The sequence below is a fragment of the Oryzias latipes genome, chromosome 6 (genome assembly GCF_002234675.1).
Source record: "Oryzias latipes chromosome 6, ASM223467v1".
NCBI lineage: Eukaryota > Metazoa > Chordata > Actinopteri > Beloniformes > Adrianichthyidae > Oryzias > Oryzias latipes.
The window spans coordinates 17,265,403-17,283,049 of NC_019864.2; the positions used below are offsets into that span (position 1 = coordinate 17,265,403).

The following is a 17,647-nucleotide window of genomic DNA, read 5'->3' on the forward strand; positions in this document are numbered from 1 at the left end:
AGGGGATTTTAAAAGAGCAGAAATCTGTCACTATGTTTCTGACACAAATATTCATCTTTTCTATTGAAACTGTTGGATTATAATGTTGTTACATAATCATGTGTACCTCTATAAGAATGCCTGCATGTGTGACTTGTCAGTTTCAGTCAAGTTAATTTAAGATGCATGCATTTAAAAGGGGTGCTTTGCCCCAGTGTTTTTCACAGAGGCTCTACAGGGTGCAAGTGGGGTAACTGTGTACAAAAGTTTGGCAAAAGTAAGGAATCTGAATTATAAGATTTTTGGAGTGTAAAACTTTATTTTTCCTTTGACTACAATGTTCATAAAATCCCACAATAAACATATATGTATTTTTAAATATAAAAACATATACAATTTTTCCTTGTATTTTTGCGATATTCTTTATTGTTTTTGAAGAAACAAGATGCAATGCAACTTTATAAATACAAAACTCCACAAAGCTTCATGGTTCAATATTAAACTTTACCAAGTATCATGATTACTACTATAAAAAAACATCTGCACTAAAAAGTATGATTTTATTATTTCAGAATTATCCATAACTTTTTAAAACATATATAAATAACTCACTGGATTTTTTTAATGTAATTTTGGAAGTAAAGGTTTTTGCATGTATTTTAAAACAAAAAATAAAAATGTAACATTTTCTTTTAGGTTTTTATAAGTGAAAAACACTTAAATTGCTATCAACCCCTTCCTGCCTGACTTTATTTCATAATATAAAAAATACATTTTTTCTGTTTAAGGTGATGCTAAATTAAGTAGAGGCATTGTAAATCAGCAACATCCGGCATGAAGAGGTTAGAAATGTGTCGACTATAAAAGTTTAATAAATAACAGTATCTTTCATAAATAACACGTTTTTGTTTTTTTGTTTTTATTTGTGTTCTTTAATGATCAATAAATCTTTTTATTTTTGGTCATTCAGCTCAGGGTTACTTTGTAGGCTCTCTCTGTAATCAAGGACATTCCCTGAATGGGTAGGAGGTTTGCAGATGTGAGACAACAACACACTTGATGCTACTTAATTGGGCCTTTTTTCTAGCTCAAAGCTTTCATTAAGGCGTCTGAATAAAAAGCAAAGGACTCTGCTCCCAAACAAGCAGATCATCAGCAGCAATGTTGTTGCAATGATGAGAAGCTAATCAGATTTGGACGCGACTGGAGACCTGCACACAGACTCAACTCCTCCTTTGCAGATGCGTTGCGAGATTAAATACAAAGCTCTTGGGCGCATTGATTTTTAATTAAAGAAAGAAGTGGTCAAGCCTGCCAAATCAACACAACATCAAGACAAAACCCTGGCAGAGAGGCTGGCTGGAGTCCATCAGTTCGGTTTCCTCCTTAATGAGTGCGTTATCGCATCCTGATTTCAATTAGAGCAGGACACAGATCTAGACAGCTGCATGCTAGAGTGTTTGCATCTCAGGATTCCCCACTGTTATCAGATAATGAGATGACTGAAACAAGCTCTGATTGGTTCTGAGACTAATTGCTGCAGGTCATGGATTAAAAGCAACGTCAAAATCCATTTGCCGTGCCTATCTTCTGGAGAAATCAGACGATATGTTGATAAGTGAAATTTTGATTAGATCAGAGTTGTCGAGGATAATGTGAAACTCTTGAGTCTCCTCAACTCGAGAGAGCTAAAAGACTTGGTCTAAATAAAGTGAATACATTCAAAGCTTTTGTTAAAGGCATAAATGTTAAAACTATTTATAAAAGGGATTAATAAATAGATCCTGTGATAAATACCCAAAGACTGTGTGATCTAAGAGGTCTGGGGGAAATTCACACCCATTCCCTGCTTGTGCACGGAAACAACAATGCATCTCTCTTTATGCTATCAAAGCATTGTCAACGGAAACGTCGATGCACACCTTGAGAGGTAAACTTGAACAAATGCAGGAACACTGCTGGCATTTCTGACCCTTTGAAGAAATAGCTGTGACAGTGTGAAATTTCCACCGACTCGTCGTGCGATGATGAAAGTCTAAGAAAAGCGAGGGATGAAATCTGCATTCCCGAAAGAGCCTGCTCCTCTAATCTTTGCATTGTGAAGGCAAAAGACGAGTGAGTCAGATTTACGTCACTATTTGTTTGCTCTTTTTTTTTTTCTTTTCCACCCACAAATGGCTCTTTTGCTGCTTCCTCTTTCAGACTTTGCCTCAAGCAGATGAATCGTTTTACAGTTTAGTTTTCTCGTCTAAATGAAGTGGGTGGGAAGTGGGGAGGGCATTTTAATCACTTATATAAATATTTGCATTCACAGGGGTTGACCCCTCGGAAGAGTCTATTACTTCATCTCTTTCACCCGCTGGCCTGCACCTCTCATCCAGACACGCTTATTTACCTCTTCTGCTCTCCCATTCAATAAAGCTAACCAGCCAAGAGGCATTAGCATAGCCACACAGCTCTGCCGAGCAGACGCCTATGACGCTTTTTTCTTTAAGGACAAATAGAAGGTTCAATGTGAGACTATGGTGGAGAAGGGGAGGCTGATAGGTGGCTCAAAAAGCAGCATTAATAATCAAAGTGTTGGACATGATGTCGACCTCAAGGTTTTTCTCATAAAGAGGTAGTCGGGGAACAAACATTTTTGAAAAGTGGCATGCAGTGGAAGGTGGTTGGTCACCACCAAAGAGTGTGTGATTCACTATGAAGACTTAACGTTAGTGATCTGGGATGGATCTCAGAAGAGACAAGGCTCCTGCATCTTTAATTGTTCAGAGGAACAGAGCCTCATCACAATTATAGAGCATTCAGGAAGCCTCCAAACTCATTTAGCTCTCCTCATCTGGGAAAAGGAATCCACTAAACACAAATTCCTCTTCTGCCGCCTGCGGCAAAAAAAGCCTTCTTCTTTTTTAAGATTAATAAGTTAAGAGATTTAAGAATATCCAAAAGACGCAGATTAAAAAAAAAACATTGATAAAAAAGTGAAACATTTGTTAGAATGTACAGACACTAGATGCAAAGTTTAAAAAAGTGGAGATAACCACTCAAAGAGCTCATTTTTATTTACAAATGACAAATACTTCCTTTAGTAAGATGTGATAAGCACAACAAGAAAAGCATTAAAGCAGTCATCTCTGACAAAAACTATCACGTGCACAAGGCTAACAAAAAACAACCTGTACTTTATTACATCTTTATTATCTGTTCTTACCATTTAATAACTGGAATGAAGCATAGATAATGTAAGTAAGATGTTTTGAAAACAGGAAATGTAAAACATCTGAAAAAGGCATTTCAGCAGCACATCATGATGCCACAAAAGATAATGATAAACCATCATCATATAACATAAATATGATTTGGAAATACATTTTTCATTTTAATGGACATGTAGAGGTGTTTACACCTTAGCCTCTGTGATGGACGTCCCCGAGCGGTTGCGACTGAGTGCACTCTGATCTGTGCAGCACATCAGACTACAAGCCAGAGTGATAGAAAGGTATAACCAGGTAGCTCTCTCAGTCTGCCTCTTACTGTCACACACATGCACGCGCACAAATCCATATTCTATGCTTTAAAGCAATTCACATTGGAGCTTTCAAGAGTTGTGATGGCAAATAAATATTTGAGCTAAAGCGAGTCTGCTGTGCTTCTGCCCTGGATGTACATTTTTAATGCAGCCACACAGGCACTTTATTGGTCCTCAAGAAAAAGGCAAATGCCCTCATGGAAGCTCCCCTATAGTAGTATTCAACTGTCTTTTAATACAAACATTTTTTTCTTGCTCTTTGTTAGGAATTACGATTATATTCCGGTAAACCGATGAGAGATTTGTTAAAAAAAGGGGGCCGATTGTCAACAGTTTTTACCTGAATGCCCCTGAAGTGGCCCTATAGAGGGCACTGTAGGACATTTGAGCAATTTTTAATGTGAAGCCTGTGAAGAAAAGGCACGACTGTCACCACAGTGCCCGTCTCCCTCTGTGTAATCACGTCGCTTTTATCACTGCTCTTTAGTCGCCGCGGTCACATGAACGAAGAGAAAAAGAAGTGACATCATTTTCTCTATTCCAGCACATCTGCTTCACTTCCAGACAGATTTTGTGAGGTTTTCAACTCCTGCTGTGCATATTGTAAACAAGCCATTCTGCCTGTGTTGCTAACTCAGATAAGATGTGAGGCCCTGGTCCAAGTCTGCGCTCAATCTGGGACCCTATGATCACACTGAACGCCGGACAGTTTTGGCTCCTTCTAAATGCCTCCTTGAGTCGCTGCACCTGGTTTGAGGTAAGTGAGAGAACAGGGAAGATGAAGAGAGGAGAAGTTTGTGTTCTGTGAGCCAAGAACGAATGCTAAACAGATGACTGCACCGAAAAATCTGCCAGCGATCGGAACCATCTGCCAGCAATTTTTCACATGAGATGCTTTGCTCTCCTGATCTTAAATCGATCTCTTTCTTCGTTGTTTATGCATGTATATCAATCCACTCCTATTTAGCTCAATAAACTGTCTGCTGTTCGTCTGAATAAAGTTTTATTTCAGACAGCAAGCAGCAGATAATCTAAACAACTGCAGACAACATTGCTAAACCTCACTGGATATGTTGCCAAGTTGGCAACCTTATGTTGTGCTGTTTTTTAGACCTCCCAACAGCTTTTGCTAGTAAAAAATAAAAACAACAACAACAAGAAAATAAAAAACTTCAAGTGCCAGAGTGGCTGTGGTGCAGTGATATAACGGTTAACCTCTGAATGGAAGATTACAGGTTCCGTTCCCGCAATGCCAATGTGTCCAGGAGTCCTTGTAAGACACTGAACCCCACATTGCTCCTGGTGGTTACAGGTTGGGGCCTTGGATGGCAGCAGAGCCAGTAACATTGTGTGAATGTGAGTAAAGTTTTTACCCGCAATATCACAGTTCACTGTTTGGAATCTATCTTTTTCACTGATTTTTTCCAGTGCAATTTTGCATGCTTTTTTTTTTCTTCTAAACAGCGTGTCCTGTTTTGTGTCCTGAATGGCTGGAGACCTTGTTAATCAATCTCCTAATTGCCATGTCTTCTGTAAAGAAACGTGCAGCTCTGCAAATCTAAGTGGGTGCTGCAGTGCTGCCCTCCCACATCTCCACTATACTCAAAGCAGGTTTTAAAGGGAGACCAATCTTTGTTTGTCTTTGATTTTTACATTCTAGAACAGGGGTGGGCAAACATTTGAACTTGTGGGCCACAAAGGGTTCTAAGATTTGACTGAAGGGCCAGACCAGTAGCAGATGAATGAAATGATTTGGTAATCAACCATATAGGAGAAAGAAATAACATGAAATCTAGACGAAAACATTCTTTAATTTGGATTTAAAATTTATTTATATTAAATTATATATTGCATTTTTGAGTTTTTATTTCTGTTCTAATTCGTTGTGCCAATTGCACCAAAGGGTTGATGTCCCTCAGCAGGGAAAATGCAAAGTTAGAGAAAAGCTGTGTTTGTGTGGTGTTGAAATAATCTGAAAAAATAACTGTCCGACTCGGAAAACAGAGATGAACGTCAGAAAAACAACACATTTTTTATCACCACAGAAACGCAATAGCTTTTTGCACCCAAACAAAGTCAATTTATTTGTAGTGCAATCTATGGGGAAGCACCGGAATTACAGGGGCAAAAAAACATTATTAAGGATTATCTATATGATTTATTCTAGTTTGGTGGACCAGATTAAATAGTTAAGCCACATTTGGCCCCTGGGCTGTGGTTTACTTCACCATACACAAAAACCTACCATCTTAAGTCACATCAAAATAACTCTGTATTTAAAATATATTTACAGTCCACAGGTCCAACCACACCATGAAGTGAGCTGCACATGAAGGATGCAGCCACTGACTGAGCTCTATTGAAGCAGTATGCAAGTATTAGTTTCCATATTTAAAGTTAAAGGGATTTACCAAATACATAGAAAAAAAAGCAGGAAGTAGAAAGAAAACAATGTCTTGGGTTAAAAAAGAAAGCCTCATTAAAGGGAGGAATTTAAGGGAGACTGAAAGATTTAAAGGGAGACTTTAAAACAGAGATCAACTGACAAAAGTTTATGCTAATAAATATTTTTTCCTCTTTTTTTCCAAACTCTTTAAACATTTTTTCTCTGCTTGTTTGAGTTAAACACCGTTATTTTGTAGGTTATTTAAATGAGTGAAGACTGGGACCAAACTTAAACACTAAATACAATGTTTAACCAAGATTTGCTTTTTAATTAAAAAAAAAAACACTGTTGAAAAAAGCTAAAATTGAAAAAAAACGAGAAAAAAAACATTGTAACTATGAATTTCCTATTAAATTGTAATCAGCACCTTAATAAAGAAAAAAAAATAGCTGCAAGTATTCCATTCATATTTTTCTATTGGATGTATTATTTTAGATAAAATGTGTCATTTAGAAGTATTGCTGTGTAATCAAGATAATAAAAGCCACAATGTTTCAAAATTCTTTCTTGAGACTTTTCATTCATCTGCAGTGCTGCGAGCATGGATCCATCCCGTCCATTTATTTAGCATGCAAACATGCTGCCGGTGACAGGCATCAGAGCCGACTCCCTAATCATACGCATACCTCACCACCGTGGCTTGTCCTCATCCATCTCCCTCTCCTCAGAGGCAGCACAGCCTCCCAATCAGTATGGATAATACCCTGTGGACCAACTACCACCATCTACACAGACAGAGAAACGCTGCAGCTAAAAAGAAAAGACAGCTCAGGTTCATTTAACATCGGAGCGTTGACACTAATGGACACAGCGACTCCACCCTCATGTTTGAGAATAAGGATATTATGCAAACATCCCTTGGTTTTTCTCCCCAAAGCGTAAAATGGTGGAGGGAACAAGTGGTGTCATCGCTGCCGTGGGGAATCGTTTGGTCTCCCCGTCTCTGCCTCCACATTCCAAACGAGTTTAAGACGGAGGGGTATTATCTCAGACTCTTGCCAGCCCAGTGCTCTCTTTGGGATAATGTTCTTATTGGGCGTGATCCTCCGACTGCAGAAGTCATGCTGTCTTTGCTCAGTAAAGCAAAAATGGAAGGGACAGGAGGTGGATGGCTGGCTTACCCCAACAAATAAAAAAAGTAGCATCAGACTTTGGAAGAACAAATATATAAGTAAAAGAAGCAGTTTTTTTTTTTTTTTATGAACACACCAGTATGTGAAACATGGATTGTAAAAAAAAACACTTTACATTGAGAATAAATCAATTTATACATTTTTTTAGAAGAAAGTGAAACAAACCAAATTCCTATTTTGTAAATACTTTGACATGAAGGTGTGATTTGTGTGATACAGAATCACACAAACAGAAAATGTAACATTTTCTACAAAATATAACAATCATGCGATCCTTTAACATGGACTCTGGATGCTTAAAGGCATAAACACAGATCCAATAACACATAAAATCCCCCAAAAAAGTACATTTGTTAGACAAAGTAACACTAGAAAGGCGAGCAGATTTAAACTCATTCATAAAAGAGTTCCGTGTTCCTCTTTCGGCTTGTGAAATTCAACACGACATCATGTTGGCACGTCCCCTTCAACCTCACCTCAGAGTCTTTTGAAGAATAAATAAACAATCCACGCGGCTTCAGGTGACAGCACAGCAGATTGGCACTACCTCAACACCTGATAAGGTCCATCTACTTGCCTTTGGCTCACAATCACAGAAATCAATTTCAATCTGCAGACGTGATAACGAGAGCTGACAATGCTGCCCTCAGGCTGTATACACACAATGCAATGTCTGAAAATAACTGATGACTAATGATCTAAGCCCATAATGTGCATTGATTTCATGGCGTTATTTTCATGCTATTTCAAACATTTTTCAGTCATCAGTTCATGGAGAATCTATAGGAAGAAATCTTTGGGACATCTCAAGTGCCAGATTCATAAAAGTGAAACATTTTCTGCTCGAATATAATGTAAATAAACGCTTTTAGAGTAAAGGCAATTTTTTTTTCTTTGGAGACTTCCCAGATAGCTAATTTAAATGATATAGTGTCATTTTTCACACACAGACACACACATACACACAAATCTGTTCTTTATTAACCAACAGACACATTGCTGCTCCCTACCAGACAGATGAGATTGTGTTATCAGTCAGGACGGCTGTGCGACTCTCCACTTGGCTCCTCCAGTTTGAGGATTGCCCCTTACCTCCCCACTACCAAGCACAGCTTCTCTCCTGCACTCTAATTGCCTCCATTACTGTATCTGTAGTCAGATAAAATGCTAATTTCACAGCACATTAATTTCTCCAAGCTGAACAATAAGCAACACAAAGCCTGGGCTGCCTGCCTTTGCCTGGGCAAGTACGTCTGTAGCGCCGGGCTCCTTCCCAGTGGCAGAGGAGTGAGAGCACCATTATGCACAGGTCAATGAAATGAAGGAAAAAGCCATTGATTCCACATTTGAAAAGAAAACACAGGAGAAGGGCTAGGGCAGGGTGATTTATCAGCCTCAGACTGAGTCTGGCAGTCAGGCCGGAATGGGCTCAAGAAAATGCTCCATCCTCATTGGACTGCAGCTTTTCAAACCTACAGAAAAACTTTCAGAAATGGAATCAAACATCAAACTATTCACTAATCAAAAAGAATATTTCTGTTTTTAATTTATATTGGGTTTTTTTTTTGGCTCTTTTCCCCTAACATCCTCACGAGCCTTCCGAGGTGAATTAGTTCATCCCATAACCGCCGTTCTTCCCTCCTTAATCGATCCCTATTTCTCTTGCTCTGAAGCACCCATCAGAGTACATCAACCTAATGTTCTCATATTATATGCATGGCTTGGTTCCTCCCTCAAGCATCCTCAGCTTGCTGTGGATTAGCAAATCCACACCCCACTTCACAAATCAAAATGTAATAACGCCCATCCTCTAATGGCTACACAACACACTTCATTTATTTCACCACACTTTTTAATAAGTCATTATCAAATTCGGCTTAATTCAATTCAGCCCTCAGGATGTAAAGAACAGTGATGGGGAACGTTGTTAATCCTATGCAAAGAAAGCATTTGTTTACACATGCTTCTCTGTGTGTTTGCATTTGTGTGTGTGTGTGCATCCACATGATATTGGGAGAAGCATTCTTTCAGTCGTGAGTGGGGCTGGATGTGGGTGTCTGAGGCTCTAACGAAGTAGCATTGGTGATGTCATGGTACTGTAAACACATAGACACATCATACTCCAGCATTTTATTATTTGATTTTTGAGATCTCTCAAAAAAAACTTCACCAGGATAAAGATAGCCTGACCGGATGTCCAAACCCTTTTATTTAGCTTTAAATAATGACCAGCAGCAGTTCTACTCCAAAGCGACCAAATTTCCCACCTACTGACTGGATTTTTGTAGATGTGGTACAACTAATCCACAACATTAAAGGCAATAAAAGTTCATAAACTATAGCTAAGTAATCCGCCACTTTGAGACGGAATAAAAAGCGCACAAAAGCATGGAGACTCTTTTCATCACTAACATATCATTATTTGTTTCCAATAAACGGTCAAATGAAAGCCTTCGATTCAGATCTCACCAGAACAAACTGGTGCCCAGTCTGCATGAGACCAGATGAAGCAGAGTTCAACATAATCTCACAGAAGGAGGTTCTAGTTTTCATCCTAACAGCCTCCCACAGCAGAAAACTGCCACGGTGTGAGCCTAAGGTCATGACTGGATCAGCCCAGTGCACAGAAACAACATTCTGAAAAGAAGCCCTCTGTCTTTTCACTGTGCAAAGAAATTCAGTCCATAAAAGATATAAACAGAACAGGAGAGTGCTACTTTAGCAGATTCCAAACACCAAAAAACAACTGCAACTAACTGCCAGCAATGCAAGCCAAGCTTCTGCTTCGCTTCTAAGAAGAGAAAATGTAAAAAAAAAAAGTTGGAAAAATTCTCGTCAAGGAAAACATGTGAGCACATGTAAGTGCTGGGAGGGCTAGAATTGAGTGCTACTTCAATTCTTTTTTTTTTCCATCGAGCATTTTCTGGTCACTGCTTGTTTGTGTAACACTGTCCCTCAAACTGCAGGATGTTACCAGGCAGATAGTTAGCTTTAAAAAGTGAAAGTGAAAGCGGAGCAGGCAACGCAGAGGTTTGAAATACTTCAGACCTGGTCTAAATTAGTCTTATACACACTGCATATCTCTTTTAGGCTAGGAAGGCTCCAAGCCCCCACACAAAATCATCATAGTCCCACTCCAATCATATTTTGATCCATTTTAAAAGCGTTCTGAGTGGTATTTTGATTATGATTATGTCGGTTTCAGCTAAAACAAATGAGTCGGTGTCGTTTTCTAAAAGTAGTTCATTAGAAACTAGAACCTCTGAAATACATCTCTGAGATTGGGCGAGACTGTTGGCGCAGAGTAAACCTGCCCCCACTTCCCATCATCCATCTGTTTACACTCTCTCCCGCTAGCTGACAGCCCCTGACCCCCCTAGTGGTGCAACAAAAATGACGAGCAATATTGCATTCCTCCTGCCGTACAGTTTTGAGTCAGATGACGAGGAAAACAAAGACATTCATGGATCTGTTCGTCTACAAGTGGAAGCATCAGAATGGAGCAGAGCAGGGAGCTTGAGGGCCAGTTTTGAACTAAATTTTCTCCACAATCAGAAGAATGATAAAAACACCAAAATCACAATTTTCGTCGGAGTGAGTCTTTAAAATATATGACTTGACCTTATTGTTTATACTTTTTTATTTATATTAGTTTTTTTCTAATATACACTTTAATTTTTTCTTATCTTAATATTTGCTTTGAAATGGCTAGCCTCAAACAACATGGATCCTGAAATCATCAGTAAGATGATTATTTAAAGAGAATCATGAACATTCTATTTTCTTTTTTATGATAACTACCTTTAAACCAACAACTTTGTTTTTCAAAAACAGAAGGACTATTTATCTCCATGTAAGATTTTTGACCTCACGTGAAAGCATGTCTTTGGGAAGCTTTTAGCCAATTCAAAATTGTTACCTAATTTCAGCCATTATATTTTTGATTTTGTAATAATACTACATCTTAAACCACAACCTGGTCTGTTTTCGTCAAATGTTTAAGATTTCACCAATTTTAAAGATCCAGTGAGGTGTGATCACTTTTCATACCCTATAATGAAGCAAAAATGCATTTGATTCTTTGCATAATTGATGCTAATTCTTTTGGCACATTTTACATAAAGGATTTGAACCTGTCAGAAAGTAAATGGTAGATTACAGGAAGCTTTCTACATTCTGGTGTAAAAAATGAAGGTGTTGCTTAGTTTCGGGATTTCGTGACAGTCTGTAGAAAAACTTTACTAAGTCCCTTCATCACAGACTGAGGGGAAAAAAAACATGCACAAGACAGAAAACAGGTGAATGATGCAACTGAAATAACCTGTGTTTGAATGTGTTTTCCTCCCTTCAGCAGAAGACATGCACAGCAGGAGCCAAACTCGGGGCAGTCAGTCAAACTGCTCGGCTTTCATTCTCTAAACACTCAAATGATGCTCACATCATGCTCCGCTCACATGTTTTACAGCTGCACAGGTAAATACATTCAACATGCATTTTTGACAAATATTTCCGGAAATAATAAGTCAGGCCTGCAGGTAGGTCTTTTTCCATTTCAGGTTTGAATCAAAAACTAAACAGAAATATTATTTCTGTGCTTTTTTGCTTTATTTGAACACTCCTTTTTTTCCCCCAAAGACCCACTTAGATGAATACTGTGATATGGTTTTTAACATGTTCTTGTGGCATTTTTTCTGATAATGGACGAGAAATTAAGCTTAAAACTAGAATTCCTGAGTTTTCTTTACTGAAACTGCTGTGAATCAGGAGCAGACGAAAAATTGCTTTTTGAAAAAAGAGTGTATTTGTTACATGGAAAATACACTGGGCAGACCACAAGTTCCCTGCTCCGCTCCATTCTGATGCTTCAGTTTATAGACAAATAGATCCATGTACGCTTTAATTTTCCTCGTCTCGAGCTGGAATCTGGCTTAAATTGTGTGGCAGGATAGCTCCAATACTGCTCGCCATTGTTGTTGTTGTTATGTTAAGGGTGTGAGGGGCTGTAAGCTGGCGGGATAGCGTATGAACAAATGACTAATTTATTGGTGACAGAAAGGGGGGGCGGGATTGCTCTGCACCAACAGTTCCGCACAAAACTCAAAACTATGTCCCTGGAAATGACATATGATCTTGACTTTGCCTAAAAACACCATAATCATAAAAATAATTAAAAAAAAACCTCACTGGTTATGTTTTTAAAATAAATCAAAAGTTGATTTGAGTGAGACTTTAAGGTTGAGGGTTTAGTGGATAACACACCTATAGCTGACCTTTAAAGGCATCCTGCAAATTAGTGAATAACTAATGTTAATTTCTGCCAAATAAGATTTTCTGATTTTTTTAAGTTTCTATTGAAGGATAAAACTACTCAAGGATGTTCTGGTTTATGTTGAACACTTTATGAATTCACAAATCCTACTCTTTTATAAAAAATAAAAAATATAAATAATTGTGCTGAAGTCCTAATTAACATATTGGTCTTTTACAGCCTTGGTATGACATTGTATTCAATGCAGGATGTAGCCTTTTGTTAGTAAAGTTTTAATCGTAAAAAAATGTAAATATAATAATAGTAATTATACCAATAGAACAGTGTGCAAACTTTTAATTTAATTTAATTACAAGGTTTATTGTTCACAAAAATAAAATACGGTAATCTCTTTTAAAATACGGTAGTCTACACAAAACATAAATTATATTACATCACAGCGTCGACTGTATGAACTCCCAGTTGCAGAGTGCCTGTTCTGGCACGTCTGTGCGTTTGCTCTTGTTTCCATTCAAACCCCGAGTGCTGTGGAAGTGTTGACAGACTGAGCACGCCCGTACTGGCTAGCTGGCTGGCAGGGGACTGGGTGGAGTAGCAAAGCTTCTACTCGGGGAAATAAAAAAAAAAAGAAAGGATAGAGAGCCGGGGCAGCGAGTTGCACAAGGGACACGCTTTGTTCACTCTGCACTCTCAGCATGCATCCAGCAGGCAAGACGCTCTCTGCTTGAAAATGAAGAAAATAGGAGGACAGCTGGCAGACTAAGAGAGGTCTTTTAAATAAAATTGAAAAAACAAACAAACATACAAAGAAAAAAAAAGTGATTGGTGGTTAAATGATTGAGAAATGGTGGCAGGTGGGATACCTCCTCCCCTCCACTAATTAAACCTTAACAGTGGGGTGAGAAGACGGGTGAGGAGGGGATTACATAACACACTCCTACGTGGTAGAATGGGCCAGTCCCAGTGGACAGCGAGAGCCGAGAAGAGAAAGAGGGAAAGGAGAGAAGAGTTTGAGGCATTTGAGATTAAGTCCCTTTCATCTTCAACCAGACTCATATTTCCTAAAGTTAAGTACTAGATGAAAACTGTGCGATTGCTCTCTCCCTCTCTGTGTCTCTCTTTCATTCTTTTTTTTTTTCTCACACGCTTCTGCACACATCCACTCGTGCTGTCTTGGCCCCTTCCATCTCTCTTTTCCTTACTTCAGTGGAGGACTCACAAAATGTGCATTCAAATGCTTGTGGAAGACTCAGGCTCCCAATCCCCAATGCAAAATACAGGAATTTCTAAGAATCACAGCTCAAAAAAATAAAAAGAAACAACTTTGCTGTCTGCTCCCACATTCCACAGTGCAGGGAGAAGATGGGCAGGGCTGCTAACAGTGAATGTTTAAATATTGCCTTCAATGTTTCACTGCAAGTTGCAGTGTTAGCTTGAAAACATCATAAACAAACTCAATAAATAAAATAATGGTATTAACTTAAAAAAGGGAGGAAAAAAAGAAAATCAAAAACTGATTTAAGTCCGATCATCTTTTGATCTTTTTCCCAGTGGTCTTTCAAACAGTTGTTTCGAGGACATAGCTTCTGCAGAGTGGCAGTATTCACTAGAAATTCGCGTTTTGAATGTTTGTATGGAACAATCCCGGTCCCCCTTCCCATCATCCTTTTGTTTATTTATACTCTCTCCTGCTAGCTTACAGCCCTTTACAACCCCAGCCAAACATTAGCCGTGCAACAAAAATGGCCATTCAGCCATGCCGTTTTGAGCCAGATACCAGCTCAGACGAGTAAAACGAAGACACACACATATCTAGTCATCTACAAGTGGATCCATTAAAATAAGGCCTGTTCTATGTCACACTTAGCTTTTTCCAACAGCATTTTTTCATCTGCTCCTGATTAACATCAATTTGAATAAAGAAATACTCAGAAATGTAAATTTGAGCATAATTTTCTTTAAATATGTCCTCCATCATCAGAAAATGAAGATGTTAAAAACACAAAAAACATATCTATTTTACATATCTTTATAGTCAAGGGATGTTCTTGGGTTCCATGGAAAAAAATCCCAATTCAACACCGTAAAGCCCACAATCTAAGAATTACATTTTTTTTAAATGTGATTATTCTAAAGGCATTTTAAGAGTTAATGGAAGCAACCTTTTTGTAAATGAGCAGGAACAGCCCGCCCCTAGCGGAATGATACTTCACTACAGGGCAGAAATCATGAATCGAGTCATAGGGTTTATAAGGAAAGTTGTGATTATGCTAATGAGATACGGGTCTCAGAAATGTGTGTATGAAGTATGATACGATTAAAACCACTATATAAGAGAACTGGGCAAGGTGAGTGTGACATCATCCTTAAAAAATGACTTGCTTCCGGTTCCAAAAAAATCAAGTCAACTTATCAACTTAGTCGCCATTTTTCGGGATACGGCCGTTGCCATGTTGGAACCAGAAACCATCAGTTATTGATCTGGGTCGTTCTGAGTCAACATTTCTCAATTGAATTCAATAGAAGCGGGTACTTCCAATTTGGAACGTGAAGAGTTACTTAGTCCAGTTTTTTATATACAGTCAATGAATAAAACGCTCTTTGTTTAGATTTTCAGACCTAATATTATCCATGCTTATCCTCTGAACATCAGCTTCTTTGACGCTTTACTCCCTCACACACTTTTTACATCTTTTAAGGCATTTTTCCACCCAAACAGGAACTTACAAAAACAAAAGAAGTTGAGACTGATCACACATGCAGGACACAAATGAATACCTAACTCTAAATCTCACATGTGATGAAAATGCTTCAGCAGGATGCAGGAGGCGGGAGACTAAATCATTGTGATTGCTCACAAACAGCTGGATTCAGCCGTTCTACGCCTGGGCCTCCAGAGACAAAATCCTCCAATACGCCATCTCTGAGGCCTCTCCATGTCAAGTGGAGAGGGGATATCATGACATGAAAAATTACTTTTCTCTGGCTCCACTCAAGCAAGCTCTGCTATGATTAAAGAAATGCAGCAATCAAGGAAATTCTTGCTTTTTTTAGGAATAAAAAAAGAGATCACCACCAGGACACATAAAAAAAATAAATCCTCCAAACTTCTTAACTCAGCAGCCGAAATAAATCTCGCTTCTCTAGCAGCGCCAGACAGAAAAATGTTGCGTTTGCCAGCTGTCTGCCATGTCGCTCTGCTCCACTCTTCGCGCTGCTTGTTGCCTCTGCTGCTGTCCGCCGCTCAGCTCTCAGCCTCTTGTTTTCACAACAGTTCCGGCGCGGCCGGCTGGCACAGCTGTTCTGTTGGTCCCCACGGCCTTTTAAAAAGGCAATAAATCAATCTAGGCACTCAATACAGGCGGGAAATTGACCAATTAGATTGGCCCAAGATGCTTATGTTCAGGCAGACGATTTTACAAATTGGCTATCTATTTATACCAACACAGGCACCCCACAAGAAAATGTTGCCGGCTGCAAGCAGTGTATTAAAGGCTTTTTTTTTCTTTTCTCAGGCAACCGGCAGCATATGATAGTATTTTTTTGTGGCCTTTTATCTTGATTATGAAGCTGATATTCAAAGCAGACTCTGTAAACACTGTTCTACCATAAGCATAATATACTTACGGAACCTTCTTCCTGGAGTTTGATCTTGGAGCTTTGTAATAACCTAAAGACGGGCATATTTTCCTTTATTTATCCATTAAGAACATTTCCAGAAAGGAAGTAGCCTCATTTGCTATCGTTTGATTTCCTGATACTGGTATTTTGAATTGTGTATTATTTTACTTCGGACTTAAGTTTATCTACAAGTTTGCAGTCAACGTCACAACAGCACCTTCTGACTAAAGTTTCAAAAGTGAGTAACAAATGTCTGCCAGATTTCAAAATTAAAGCATGGAGAGGAGTAGAAAAACAGAACTTTAAGAGTAATATTTCACAGGCTATATCAGTCTTGTGGTTATTGCATTTGAAGATAAAACCTATAAAAAAATAATTTTAAAAGTTTTCTATGAAATTCTGTGTACAAACATGATTTTATTAACAGAGGTTTTATGTATTCATATATTATTAGAAAAATAGTAAAAAAAAAAAAAGAAATGTGTTCATTTTGGTTCCAGTCTTTGAATATTTAGAGCAAAATGTATCAAGAAAAAAACCCATAAAAATGTGAATTATTGTCTATTTTTAAAAAACTTTATCAAATATCAAAAAGATAACAATAAAATGTACTATTTGTTAGATGCTAAAATTCCTTTTTTTGCTTTTTGCAACTTAGCACATAAATTACAACTTTTTTTCTGACTTTCCTGCACAGTCATTAAAATACTTCAATGATAGGTAATAAGCCTTCAAGCTTTGAGGGAACAAACTCAATCAGGAGCTACAAGTCCTCGAGCATCTGTTTTCAACCTGTCTGAATCCTTTTTTTTCCACTTTTAAAAAATCTATTACATGCTTTTGGAATGAACAGACTCAACATAACCCAGATGCACGCATTGTATGATTATCAATCTCTAGGTAACAATCAAATAACAGGCTTCCTGTGCACCTGCACGGCTTTATCTCCATATGCCGCTCTCATGACAGGTAACAGCAGAAGTTAGCATTCATCCCCACAGCTGGGTGATGCAACGCTCAGGCTAAATCATGCACGAGACCCAGAAACAAGCCACAATGGTGGTTTTGTGGAGCCGCCGGCTAAATGCGTTAAAGCCTAATTAGTGCAAGTCTGTAACAAAGTCCACTGACTGAATTCTGAAGAATGCCACGAGCACCCGCAGCAGTCCCTTATGTTATGCTAAGTAGAACTCCAGAGCATCATTATCATTCATAGTCAATTTGCCTGCAGACTCATTTATGCTTACATGTCACTTTGCTTCCATACAGTCTAATCAGCCGTTAAACACACACACATAAAGTCTCAATGAAGACTTTAAAGGTTACCATCCTTGTTATGGGAGTTTTCTCCAGATCAGATGGCTGCAAAGGGTTACGGATTAAAATAAAAAGGAAATTTTAAAAAATAAGCTGCAATGTTTTATTTTTCGAACCTATTCTTTCTTGAAAATGAAGGGCTTTTGGCTTTGCAGCTGCATCAAGGGAGACAAATCCCTCTACTTGTGCTGTGACTCAATTCCCTCTGCTTCCAACTATTCATCAGTCATTTGTGCCTTTCTTTTGTTTGGTTCATTGCAGTGCATGCCATTTACAACTCAGTTCAAAAGTTCAAATTCATCATCAGCGTCTCTGGCCACATGCAAACATGCAACAACACCAAAAAGGACGCA

At 38.4% G+C, this 17,647-nt stretch overlaps 1 protein-coding gene across 1 annotated transcript in view; it reads right to left on the reverse strand.

Moving 5' to 3' along the window:
• rora (RAR related orphan receptor A) overlaps positions 1 to 17,647 on the reverse strand; it is a 200,124-nt gene that overhangs the window by 87,837 nt on the left and 94,640 nt on the right. The gene's annotated exons all lie outside the window — the stretch shown is intronic.